Source organism: Lygodium microphyllum, chromosome 12 (genome assembly GCF_053477565.2).
Source record: "Lygodium microphyllum isolate KBCC chromosome 12, Lygodium_microphyllum_v1.1.10, whole genome shotgun sequence".
Classification (NCBI taxonomy): Eukaryota; Viridiplantae; Streptophyta; class Polypodiopsida; order Schizaeales; family Lygodiaceae; genus Lygodium; species Lygodium microphyllum.
In genome coordinates, this window is record NC_141146.1 from 24247562 (window position 1) to 24262331 (window position 14770).

Genomic DNA, 14770 nt, shown 5'->3' on the forward strand with positions numbered 1-14770 from the left:
TGCACTACATGTTCAAATCTTTTCAATCAATAAGAAGGTGTGCAACATCCCCAAAATATTGAGAGCGTGTTGGCCAACATATTGGTTCCATTGCTAGGACCAAGGACACATTAAGCACATGGTCGCTTGCATGACTCATATAGTGGAATAGGAGGGGTACACCTTGCCAACTCTAAAATGCTTTTTAGTGATTAGATATTTGTTCTCGTGCTTAATTATGTACCTTGGTTCCATTTCTAGCCTTTGGCTTTTTGGTCACAATCACGACTAGGACTAATAAGGTAAGAGTGTCAAATAGTAGTTGCCATTATCATCACGTGGTGTGAAAGCACAAGAGATTATTTTGAGTTCTAGATGAGGATTAGGAGGCATGAGGTCTTATAAGGACCATTGGTGTTTTTTTTCCCTTTTTTTTTTGTTAGTGGCCTTATTAAAGGTTAGTGTCTTTTTAAAGTTAGTGTAGAAAGGTTAGTGTCTTTTTAGGTTAGTGTTAGTAGATTTGCATCTTTTTTTACAGGTTAGAACTTAGTGTTATTTATTTAATAGTTAAAAAATGAAAAAAAAACCCAAAAAATGTCGTTTGTTTGATATGGGGCTTAAGTTATAGCCCCATCCTTCCTTATCAAGCCGCCTCCATTGTCTTTATCATATCCATCCTCTTTGTCATCTTCATCATCGTCGTCATCATCTAACCCTCGTGTTGCCCACTGACTGTGTCCCTGCCCTACCCACAACCCTATCAACTACTCTCCTGCCCCACCCATAAACAACCTTGTCATCACATGTGGCGCAACCCTCCAATCCCAAATAGCAACAGCCTGACTTCGTCCTAGCCACCCAATGGCTATGATATTCAACAATAGGTGGTGCAAACCTCCTAGCTATCATCTCTGATACTAGGTAGCCTCCTAGCCACAATAGGTTGAAAGAAAGGAAGAAAAAAATATGTATATATAGATGAAGGTTGATTTCCTTCCAACCATGATTAATTCTCCATAGAACCCTCTCTTTCATGGCAACAAGTCATGCTTTTCGCACAAGGTACCAATAGTGTACAATGGTAGGGATATGGTAAGCTGTGAGCTTCCTAAAGGTGGACATCATCGCCACAGTTATCATCATTATCATTAACATCCTTGTGCTAGTAATTACAATATTATTATCTCCATCAAAACCCTATGCGCTTCTTCCCTCTAACTGACCATCCTTCCCACCACTAATCCCCTCATCCCCATCCCCTTGCCACACCATCATCATGGTTCCTAACCCTACCCCCTTAATCTATCTTCTATCTTTGTCTCCCATAACCCCTTCACCTCTCCACCTCTGATCTATCTCTCTTATGTCCCCTTCATAACTATCAAAGGAAAGAAGAAAAACGATTGCCATTAGAGAAGGGAATAGGATAGAGGCAACAACAATCGCTCTTACAAGAAGAGCCTAGGAAGGGGAAGAACCACCACATCACAACCACCAACAAAGGAGGACCCATTTAAGGAAGGAATCAAAGATGCCATAAAAGGGGCAACAAACATTGCAACCTACCATCAATTTTAAGGAGGTAGGATCCTTTGGATGCAATCCATTTTAAATTATGTTTGTCATGATTTAAGCTCATGATGCATTAAAGGAGAGAGTGGGGAGGAGGCATAGTCAGCATGACTCCTTGTAATCCCACATGTGGTGGGAGACACTGGGGAGTCCAAGGAGGAGGTGGGCTCATAAATTTAAAGGTAGTTTTTTTTTTTGGGGGGGCGGGGGGGGGGGGGGGGGGGGGGGGGTTCAGCATGTAGTTTTGATAAGTTTAGATTTCTTGACTAAATACATGTGCACATAGGCCCTCACATATGCATGTGTACATGTACACATAGGCCCTCACATATGCATGTGTACATGTGCACATGAACCCTTGCCCATGTGCAACCAAACCCTCACACATAGGATCCTTGCACATGCACATAATCACTCCCACATAGCTTCATGTACGTGCATATAGATCATACACACAAGTAGTGCACTTAGGCCCTTTGTACATATATCCTTGGACATGTGCACTTGCCCCTCCACATAGGACCTAACATGTGTAGTTATTAGGACCCCTACACTTAGAATAACCGTGCATGAAGATCCTTGCGCATGCACATAGACACACTTGCACATAAAACCTCACACATAGACCCTTGCACACATAGGTTGTGGCACTTGCACATGCATGTAACACCCTTGCACATAAGGCACTTGCACATAACACCCCTACACATAGACAACTACACATGCACATGAATATATAGATGCTTGCACATATCCACTCATATGTGCATGTAAATGACTACACATAGGCACTCATTAAGTTCTCACACATAGGCCCCTACACCTACACATGCGTGTACTCAAGTATTCGCACATACACCTAGACCCTTGCATGCATATCATCCCTACCTACACACTCACCCTCACATGTGCACATAGGCCCTTGCAGGCATGCGTATGCACTTGCACATAGGTCCCTGTAGCTGCACATAAACACTTGCTCATACACACTCACACATGCACATAAATGGCTACACATAGGCACTCGCACTTAAGTTCTTGCACATAAGGCCCTACACCTGCACATCCTTTCACATGCACCTAGACCCTTACACTCACACCATCTCTACACACGCACCCTTGCATGCACACATAGGCACTTGCACATAGGTCCGTGCACTTGCACATAGACACGTGCATGTAGACCCTCACACATGCACATGGACCCCTGTTCATGTGCACAGAAACCCTAATACAAACCTATGCATGTACACACATGTGCACCTAGACACTTGCATGTAGAGCATGCACTCTTGCACCTAATACAAACCTCTGCATGTCCACAAATGTGCACCTAAACACTTGCATGTAGAGCATACACCCTTGCACCCATATCCCTACAAGTGCACATAAACCCTTGCATGTGCACACATAACATCTTAGCACGTAAACACCCACACACTAGACACTCGCATATACACACTAACATTCTTGTACCTTATCCTTACATGCGTACATAGTGTAACGTACCCACCTTGATTTCTTAACGGATAACATTTTAGTAGTTGCCCAGTGTTTACCTTCTGGCCATTGCTATCCGTACTCTAATTAGAATGATCAGATTTTGTCCGGCTAATTAACCATAGGTCTACCCTGCAAGGGAAGCATCCTGTCGTTACCCATGGAGGACCGACCTGAAGGTTCCTCATTGACCTAATAGTCACCTATCAACAATAACTCACATTCGAAGAGGTGTCCTTTGAGAGGCTTCTTATCTGGAAGGAACTACCATTACCCTTGGTTCATGGAGTACAACGCTTTTTTCTAGTAGCAGATTAAGGATTTATGAAATCCCTTGCAGTGCTTTGGCATAGCCACCGTACCTTTCCCCTAAGATAATTTACAGTTTGGGTTCTGAGACCAAACCCTAAGTAAATCAGCGAATCGGCCCTTCCTAGAGTTTCTTCCTAATGTTTGTTTTGGGGAAACCTCTCGGCTAATCGAGACCACCCTACCATAGGACTGGATTCGCTCGTCGGGAATCCATCCACCCACTTCCCTCTATGGAAGTTCTTAGTTATCTAATTACCTATCACATTACGTGAAACATATAAAAACACCTTCATTAATTAAAATCCTTTTATGCACAGTTGTTCGTTTACGTAATTTACTTATGGACATACAATCAGAATAAAACAATTTCATTGATTATATTCCATAATTTATGTTCTCCTGTCCATACAGGAGAAAAATTACAATTTCATATGCTGCCTCATCTGGCACATCTGCGTGTCACCAAGATCAAATCCACCTATAGCTAGCATTTATAGGTGTCCCAAGTAAAAGTTGAGCCATATAGGGGACCAAGTAGTTCCTAGGTGTGAAAAGGGATTTACTAGCTAGAGCCCCCCTAGCACCTTATCCACCTCCTACTTAATACGATCCCTGCTAGGAGACCTCTCGCCATCGAAGCCCGGTCCATGCTTCCACAGCGGTAAAAACATCCTCTCTTGGTATGGGGATTTAGGACCTATCCTTGGCAGAGGTATAGGACTCAATTTTTATCTATTCCAATACTTAATTCAATCAAGATCTAATCTAGAAGATCACAAACAAGATTGATATTTGCAAGTAGTTATGACTTCAATCAATCATGCAACTTTCAAGTGATGCTTAATTCTAGTAGCAATTGACACTTGAGTTTCTCATAATGAAATCTTCCCATTGGAATTCAACTAGGGGTATCTAGATTTTGGGGTCTCTAACTTCCCAGTTCTTGTAACCAAGTTTCTTAGCCTAAAGTCAATATTTCTCAAGAGACTTATCTTATTTGGATAGAACTTTTTTAGAAAAACATGTGGTATCGTGATTGGTAAAGGGTTGTTATCCGCGCCTATGACTCCGTTAATAACTCCCGTGCTTGCAACTCCAACTGTTGCTTCCATGATAGTAGGGTCATTCGTGATTTCTGCTTTTGAATTATTTTTCTTTAGGACCATGATGGAAATATGATTCATAGAAGAAGAAGAAGAACACGACAGTAATACCGGTTGGCAAGGGTGTAAGACTCTTGATGATGATAATGGATATTGCAGGATTCAATGATGTAGGCCTTGTGGATGATTCTTCTTGCCTTGTGGAGAGCAATACTTCACTCTCTCTAGTAGATGGAATAGAGACGAGAGTAGAGATATGATAGAATAGGATAGAGTTCTTCAATGTCTTCTCTTCTAGGATCAGAGTAAAAGAGGATGAGAGACCTTCAGCGTATCCCCTTCCTTGGGTTGAATGGAATAATGTCTCTTTGTCTCATGGAATAGAGTCTCCTCCTTCTCGATCAGTATCTCGTCCCGTCAAGATTGCTCTTGTCGCTCTTTCTGGTCATCCCCAAGCCCTCAATTTATAGTTTTGCAAGGGGGGGGGGGGGGGGGTAGAAGAGAGGACGCTTGCTTTTTTAGTGTATTTCGATGACAAAGAGAGAATGCTTTCCTTTAGCACTTCTGATGACATCATTAATGATGCCAGAGAGGGAGATCCATTTTTGTAGCATGAAGATAAAAATATATGAATCTATAGGTGAGCACCGCGTGGTGGCGGCCGTCACTCTAAGGCTCACGACCAAGGCGGAGACCAAGGCATAGACCTTGGCATCTTGGCCTTGGCATACTTGGCAACGAGCTACGAAGGCTTTGTTGGCGCCGTTGGCTACGCGCGAGAAGCTCCCACTAGCTTGTAGGAAAATCTTCCCGAGAAGTCACCCATCCCGGCAATGTCGTCACCAAGTGTGCTTAACTGCCAAGTGACTATCCACTAGGCTAGTTCTTTTTTTGTTATTATATACCACAAACATAGTTTTAATAAGCTAGTCTTGGGAGGGTCTCCCAAGTCTTTCTTCCATGAACTGGCATATAATACCTCATTAATTATCTTCATAACGAGATATAGTTTCATAATTAGAGCTAGTATTTTAGACAAAAAAAAGTACGACATGTTAATTTTCTTTGGAATGTATATGCACATTAAAATAAACTAAGTAATGGGGACATTGCACATAGACCCTTGCACATATAGACAATATCCTTACACATAGACCCTTGTATGTAGATCCTTGCACATTAGACCTTCGCACATGCACTTAGACCTATGCACATGCACATGGATCCTTGCACACATATCTTGCACGCATACCTTGCAAGCATAGACAACTCTCACATCCTTAGGGCACACTATTACATCCTGCACATAGAGCACATTACCCTTGTGCCTCAACCTTCATACTTAGTGCACAACACCCATCCTTAACACACTACAAAAGGCTACAGTGCTACACATAAGTACAATAGTGCAAGTGCACTATGCTAGTGTGCACTACACACACTAGTATGCTACCCTTGCACTTGCACACCTATTAACCTTAGTGCATCCATGCACACATAACTTAGATCTACCCACATTGAGTGGCCCACACAATCACATCAGTCCACATGTAAGCCATTAACACAATTAGGCAAGTGTGACCTTGTAGTCACATTGTAGCACTCACTTAAGGATACACACCTACATCCTAGTACTCACCGCATAGCATTTAGTTGCACATCCATACCATTTATCCAACCTAGTGCACATATATACACCCTCTTAGGAGCACCATTGCACCCTATGCACATGCACACATACCATGCATTATGCATGTACCCTAGTGCATCCATGTGCACTAGTAACCATAGGTGTGCCAAGTACCCAAGGCTCACAGGATCCATCCAATGGTACTAACTCCCCTCATCCATAGTTGCAATCAGATTCTAATCACATTGTACCCTCAAGCTCATAAGTGCACTTGCACACTCAATAGTGCATGCTTGTACTTGCCCAATACCATAGTGCATCATGCATGCGGTGCACCTTGCATGCCTTGTACACCTCATAATGCACTCCCCTAGTACACTCACACTAACATAAAGAGTGCATGTGCACACTATGACCGCATTAGCACACATGCATACAACACTTACATTTTGCACTTAGTATCCACTCTAACATCACACATACACATGTACTCGGCCTTCAGTGCACTATTCTCTCACGGGTGCACCATTGTACTGCACATCTTTGTGCGTCTATGTGTAAAATAGTTTGCACTCTAGCCTACTAGCAATTGTACACATGTACCTTAGCTCACGCATCTTCATACACACATATGCCTGCATACCACGCTTGCATACATGTAGGTGTCACACCCTTCACATGCATACAACTTTGTGCAACTGAGCCATAGGACCAAAAACCTGAAAACAAGAACAAAGGGAAATAAAGGAATCAATTGAACCATGGAAGACAAATTGATGACTTGCATTTGTAAGTCATTGTCTTATGGCTTCACAAGTTGTTAAAAAGCAAAAAGTCTAATTGAGCCCTATGCACCCACTCGCTTGTAGAAATCATAGGTTACTTTTTTTTCAAAAGGAAGACACACACTAGGGCAAAATAGTAATCATAACTATGGGAGCTTCTCGTTCGACTGCCGAGACCTAGGGATCGCTTATTGTTTTAAGTGTTTCAAGCTAAGTGCAATGGCTACCTCTCACATAGCCATACGCGCTCTCACACTTATGAGTGTAGTGAGCTTACCTCTATGCATGATTGAGTTGCCTCCTCCCTCAGCCACCCCGGTAGCTCCATGATCCAAGGTGCAAGCTCAATCCTCAAGCTCCAAGCTCCATGCTCCATTGTTGCGCGTGTGAGACAAGAGAAGAGAAGAAGAAGAGAGGAGAAGATGGAGAGCTTCTCCACCACAGTTCTTCACCCTGACACACTCACTCCCTCACACTCCCTCTCTTAAGCACAAGCTCAAGCAAGCAATAACAAGAACAAAAAGAAGAGGAGGAGGAGAGCTAGTTTTGGCCACACATAAGAATGAGCTTCTTCATTCACTTTTTGCCATTTATACAAGCCCTAATCCTTTTTGGGCACCCATCCCTTTTTTACATGACCGGCCATTTTAGCCTAGATCCTCTTTCCATATTTCCATCCTATTTACATTGTTTCTTCACCCATGTCCATATACATTTACAAATTGCATAGGAGGGAGCCTGGTGCTCTTTCATAAAGATTTAAAGTGTGCTTTTATATTTAAAATGCACATTTCCTCTTTTGCGCTTGCCCTGAACTTTTAAGGTTTCCCTTGCACTTGGGCTTTTACCCTCTTATTTCTTTAGTTGGACCGTTGTTTTCTGCTTTGCCCTATGTCTTTTTAATTTTCTTTTTGATTTCTTTGTACTGGGGTTAACATTACCCCCCTCCTATAGCTGAGTGCTAGTCCCATGGCACTTTTGCGGGCACTTGTTGATGAGGGCTCGGGTGGTTGAAGGGTTGCCATGTGGGTCAGTGATGGGGCTTCGTAAAGATTGGACGAGGAGAAGAAGCATCACTAAATGGATGTGAGATTGTGGAGGCCGAGAGTAGATTGAGTGGGTAGCAGGGGCCTCCGAAGTCAGTTGCTTAATCGACAGATTGTTGAATGTATCTGAAAAGAAAAGGAAGTGCATGACCCTGGGGTATGTGCCTACCTCACCATGTAGTGCGGGGTGTTTGTGCTAGTTAAACTAGCACTTGGTTCAAACCCCAGGGAAACTTGTGGTATTGTCCCACACTTGAGGACCTAGTTTGTGTACAAGGGGAGGTGTTGTGGGTGTGATTTAGGGAGATAGGACTAACCATAGGTGAGTGCAAAACTCCTTAGGTGTGTCTTGCCCTTAATGTGCCCTAAGGGTAAAGTGGGGAGACGGAGGGCTAGGGGTTTGGCACGGAACCGACTCTGATCGAGGCCACTGGATGCACCTAACTTGAGAACCCCTAGGTGCAGTGTTTGTGGCACTCGGATGCTACATGAGAAGCTCTTTGTACCTTTCTTTTTGCTTTTGTGGATCTTTACTTTATTTTCTCTTTTTTTTTTTTTGTGAGATACGTTGGGAGAGGGAGCATGCTAGACATCATTCTGATGCTCTTCAATAGCTACATTTTATGAGATACATTGGGAGAGAGCATGCTAGACATCATCTTGATGCTCTTCAGTAGGGAGCACACTAGACATCATCCTAATGCTCTTCAGTAGTAGCTGCACTTTATGAGATACATTGGGAGGGAGCATGCTAGACATCATCCTGATGCTCTTTAGTAGCTACATTTCGAGGGGGCCCAATAGATTTGCTAAGGAATGCATGGCTTTGCATGTAGCCCTTTTGGTTAATCCTTACATTGACAGGGGTAGTAGAGAAAAAAGGATGATTACATTTTAAGAATCAGCTAGCACTCATATCTTCTAAAAGGCTCATGCAAAAAGCTGGCAAGAGAGCACAAAGAGATGGCAAGAGGGTAGTGCACATCATTAGCCTAGCCATTGCACAACTATATATGCCAGCATTGAGATAAAAAAAAGAGTGGTGGGAGATGGTGCTCCTATGGCATAGGCTCCTATCTAAGTAGTACCCTAAGTAATCTTAGATAATTACAAGTAGTAATAAAGGCAAGATTTGGGAAAAAAATGAACTTGTTGAGAAAATGGGCAATTGATTCCCATAGATTGGTTTCGGAGAAGGTTAGGGCGTCCTTCAGCTTGGTGGCATTTGTGTTATATATCTTTGGAAAATCATATCTACCATGGATGTTAGGGTTGAAATCCACCCCTACCCTTCTTGGATACGGCATATATGTGGGGCCATTTCTCTCAAAGGGTAGTGTATTGCAAAACGACATCCATGTTGCCGTCCACCTCCATGACTTTGTCTTCCTAGTATTTGAGTGCTTCCATTCCCCATTGTGTCGGGTTCTTCTCCTCAACTGGTTCCACCTACTACCTAGCCTCCTCCCATGCTTATTACCTTCTCCACCACTTTGGTGTTGATAGGACTTTGCATAAGGTAGAGGGGAATTCAAAGGTGAAGTCGAAGGGTTGGTGTCTATTTTCTTTTTGCTCCCATACTATGAGCTCTGCATGCCAATCCACTAGGAAGCAATCTACTCATGGTGGAATGGGCACTTTAGGGGCTATTGTTGGTTGGGCTTTTAGTCTTCTCTTTGGTTGCTCCAACATCCTTACCCTTTTCTTCTTGAGTTCGGCTTTTCTCTTGGCAGTGGTGTCCACTTCTTGCTGCATTTCTAGTTGTTGGAGAGGGAGGTTGTGGTACTAGTTCCTCTTTTAGCTATCTCATCTCAAACTTTGGCCCAGCCTCTAGGAGTGGCCCCTGCCTTTTCAGCTTCACTCTTGAGCTCTCATGGCTCTGCTTCCTTGGAACCTGCAACTGGGAGTTGGATGTGCAGCTCGTGTCTTAAAGCCCTGCAGGCGGGAAATCCCTAGCTTTCTCCTTAATGATTCAATGGCCTCTTCCTCTTCTACTTGTTTGGCATCTAAGAGAGTATTGAGGAAGGTGCATCGTTGGGCTTCCAAGCTTATTTGCACTCCGTCCTACTTTCTGCTAACACCTTGTCACCTTCTACAATGGCTAGTCGGTTTGCTAAGGCTCTTATCCGTCCTTCACTCCTGCCTACCCATTCATCTGTTCTTCTGTTAATCTCTTCCACGCTTTTGTTATGTCTTTGGGCTAAGGCCCTTATTCTCTACTCTTGCTCTTTGATTTCTCTTTCTAGACTTTTTTGCTCTTTTAGCTCCACATCCATCATCTTCTCCAACTTGTCCATGTTTTCTTGGTATCTTTGGGCTCTCTCTCTTCTTCCCCAACTATTGCGAGCACCTCCATGGCATCTTGGACCCTTTTTATCTGTCCTTGCAGCTCTTCTTGTTGTAGGATTAAGAGCTTGTACTCCCTTTGAAGCCCCATTAGCTCTTGATTTTCATCTTCAAGCTTTCTTCACCAACTGTCCTCCTACTCCTCCTTAGCCATGAGCACTGCCTTTAGCTCACTTATTTCTCATTGATACCCGGCTACTTGGTGGGTTTTCTCAAGCTGGAAAGTTGCTAATGCATCTTTCTCTACTTCTAGCTCGACAATTTCCACCTTCTTTTCCTCTTTCACTCTTTCCAGTTGGGACAGGAATTCTTGAATATATTCATCGTAGTTTGCAGACAACGACACTGCGGTGGGGGTAATGGTTGTAGATGCTTCTATCTTCTGCCTTTTGGGGTCCTGTCTGGACTCCACATTTGCAGTTATCAGTATTTTTGTTCCTGTCATTGGAGTTCCTCCACTTGCACCTTGAGTTGTCTCCTTATTGACCAAGAATTGCACCCAAGCCACAAGGTTACTATTATCCATCATGGCAGAAGAGGCTTGGGTGGGTGCAAAGACTAGGGTGGTGGACACTAGGACAGGTGGGATGGGGTTAATTAGACCCTTGGCCTTGTCCTCAGCTATTGGGGGTGGCATGTTTTTGGGTGCTTGGGAGCTTGTGCTTGGGCGTTGTTCTTCGTTAGGGCTCATGGCAGCCAGCTCTTCTTTCCTTGAAGGATGCTCCACTGAGAGGCGGATGGCCAGGGCTATGTCTTCTTCTTTCTTCCTCCTTAACTCCTCGACCTCTCGCTCTACTTTTCTCCTCATCTCCTCTTTAGCTTTCTTGGATTCCTCTTTTATTCTTTTCGCCTCCTACTTTTCCCTTCTCTTTCTTCTTTCTTTGGTGCTTTTGGACTCACTTTGGGCTCTTTGTAGATCTACTTTTTCTTTCTTTCTGCTCTCTTCTTCGGACCTTTTTTGTGGATTTTTTTTCTTTAACTTCTTGGCCCCTCCTTAGCTAGATTGTGCTTGCCACTCTCCTTCTTTGTCACTCACCATCCTCTTGTTGGATTGCTCTTGTTCTTGGTGTGGATGGGACCTATTTGGCATCTCGCTAACTTCCTCATATTCTTGTGTTTCCCCTAAGGCCTCTTTGATGATGGCTATTAAGACCACTCCGAAAGCCAATGGTAGAGGCCTTTGGTGACCAACGACTTCCTAGCTTTGGAGGCCGGGGATTCTCCCCCCGTGGGTCTTCCACATGTGGCCAATGCTTTCGCCGATGCTTCTATCATCTTCTGCATGAAGCCATTGAGGTTCACCTCATCAAATTACTTGGTAGCAATTCCAGCATTGCTGCATTGGCACAGGTTGTGGATGGTGGTCAACACTCTATAGGAGGTTAGGGCCACATAAGTTGGGCCATATTTTGAGGTCTTGATTGTACATCTTTGCTCAACGTTGGTCATGATTTGGTAGCCTTATTGCTTCTAAGAGTATACCATTGGCGCAAGAAAGAGGTTAGGGCGACATAAGTTGGGTCATATTCTGAGGTCTTGATTGCACATCTTTGCTCAACGCTCTGCTCAATGTTGGTCATGATTTGGTAGCGTTCTTGCTCCCATTGCAGTCTGAGCATACCATTGGCACAAGAAAGAGGAGTGGTTAGCAACCAACTGTTTCACCTTTGCATTTTCCTGGTCGGTGGCAAGGACTATGCTCTTGTCATAAGATGTAATGAGGCATTTCTTGCATGCTTGTTTGTGGGAAATCTCAGTGTCTATGAGTGTCTCGGCTACCTAGGGAGCCTTGATGAACACAAATTCTGACTCTTCCCATGAGCAAGGTAGCGCGTGTACCTCCATTGCTAAAGGCTTGTCTAAGAGACCTAGGTCTAATCGGTCATAGCTTTTAGCGAGGTGGTAAACGTGGCATCCAAATGCCAAATGCAACCCACTAAGTTATCCCTTGTATTTTCAGTGAAGTCTGTGGCCAAGGTAAGAATCAAACACCGTTTGTAATAAGGTTTAAGGCTTGCTGGGGGCTAGGCTGACTGGACCTGATAGCTTAGCAGTTGATGTTTGCAGTTGTAGCTACTCCAGAGTGAGTGGTTTGGCCTGTCGTGCATTAAGGCTTGGTTTGGGATTCTGACTTTGTGCTGCCAGATGTCTGTGAGGCTTAAATAGCACTAACAGTACTGGGTTGAATTGGTTTGGAAAAATCAAGCTATGGTTTCAGCCAATAGACTCGTTGAGGTTTTGGGTCAATGACGTTAGGCTTTATGGGCTTCATAGCTTGAGCTTTTTGCGGCCTTAGTGTTTGACCTGTCGTGCAGGTTTGTATAGTCGAGTTTGAGGGTGGCGTTTGAATAGTGCTTGGCCAACTTAGCTTTAGGTACCCATATCCAAGCATTGCCCTCGTAATAGCCTTGTGCTTGTAATAAGGTCTTGGGGACCCATCGCGGCTTGACCATTCATCGGTGCCTATAGTTTCTTCTTTGCCTTCTATAGGTCTCGAGTATTAGTTCCTAGACTTACGAGGCCATGATTGCATGCTTCTAGGCGGCAGTCCTTGATGTTTAGGCACCCACTTGAACCAGGGTTTAGGGGCCTTAGATTTGATCTTAGTGTTATGTTGACAGTGTGGCATGGCAGGTTATGACAAGTCTCGATCCCCCTCCTTAGACTTGGTGGTGGTGGGTTCCTCTATCCGGTGGCCTTGTGAGCTTTGGTGGAGCCGCACTACCTTTGTTGTTGAAAGCTGTGACTATTCATACATTGCCAATAGCAAGGTGAATACACTGTGACTCGTAGTCGTCGACATTACAATGTGCTTGCTTTTTAAATGAGCATCCTAGCAGTGATTCATGACCAACATCTTTTGTGTTTGGCAACATGTAAAAGAATATGGGTATGCTTTCAGACTCAATAGAGAGTGCTACTTTGCACTTTCCTAGAAGGGCATACAATTGACCCCCAAATGGATTGAGTTTGGCATTGGTAGGTTGTAGTTGTGGGTGGCTAATGTGAGTCCAACGATCACGAGTTAAGATATTGAAATCAACTTTCTCATTGATTAATGCATCGAAGGTATGTGTCTGTTGGGCAGTGTTTGACCGCTATGCATAGGTAAGCGGGTGCCACTGCCTCCTCATCTTCCTCCTCAATTTTCGTTATTGTACAATAACTTGGACTTTCACAGGGGGCTTGAGCATGGGGAGACTCATGCAGTGGGTGGATGTGTGGGAGGGTAGTAGTTCTTTATGCAGCTCCCATGTTGAAGAAGTCTATGCCCTCTCCATGTAGGGTCTCGAGCTCTACATTGCCGGTTCAACTAATAATGCAAACTCAAAAAGGTCCTAATCCCCTGAACTTCATCTTTTGTTTGTGGCCCCTTATTGGGTATAATAACACTAAGTCCCCTTGTTCGATTTCTTACTGCTTGATGTGCTTGTCAAACCAACTCTTGTGACATGCCTTTTTGCAAATCAGCACTGCGTGGGTGGCTAGAAGTCAAGTCTCTGATAAGCATTCTAGCTCAATTAGATGGTTAGCCCATGCCTCTTTTCTGTCCCATCTCTCTTGGGTGGCTATTCTCAAGCTTGGGACAAGGAACTCTACAAGTAGAATGTCTTTAGTCTCGTAGGTTAACTTGAAGGGAGTCTATCATCCTACCATTGTTTTATAGGCTATTTGATAGGCCCATAAGGCTACCGTCAGTTTTTTGTCCCAGTCACTACACGAGGCAGAGACCACTTTGGTCAAGACATTCACGAAGATCTTACTAGTAGACTTAGCCTGGCCATTTGGTTGAGGGTAGTAGGGTGAGGATTTTCGATGGATGATTAGAAAGGTTGACAGGAGGTGAGCAATCACTTCATCAATGAAGTGCGTGCCTTTATCACTAACTAGTTCAATGGGATAGTTGAAGCATGAGATCACCTGCTCCTAAAGGAACTTAACAATGGTTTGAACATCATTTTTACTCGTGGCTCATGTTTCTACCCACTTGGTGAGATAGTTTGTAGCAATGATGATGTACTTGGCTTGTGAGTACTGTGCCGCAGGACTAATCGGCCCAATGAAGTCAATCCCCCATTTCTTGAATGGTTGTCTTGCAATGATTGGACTTAGCTCCATTTTGTCCTTACGAACGAGTACCTTGGTTTGTTGGCACTCGTCACAATGCCTTAAAAATCATGCTCAATCTTGAAAAAGAGTAGGCCACCACATTTGAGACTATAGTACCTTTGCGAGTTGTCATGTCTTTGCTAAAGTGCCCTCTCGCAATTGCATCGTGTGCTTCTGCATCATGCATCTCATGTTTGCATATGCATCTACGTAGCAAGCCGTGTTGTGCCCTAACCTATAGAGTTGTGCTACTATCAACTAATAGGGTTGTTTTAGGATGAGTCACCTAAGTCGGGCCTTCTAGACAATAGGTCTTTTGATAGTTCGTGCCCAAGCACTTGGACTATGTCGTCTACCCATAATGGCATCAAGTCAGCTCTATACAAG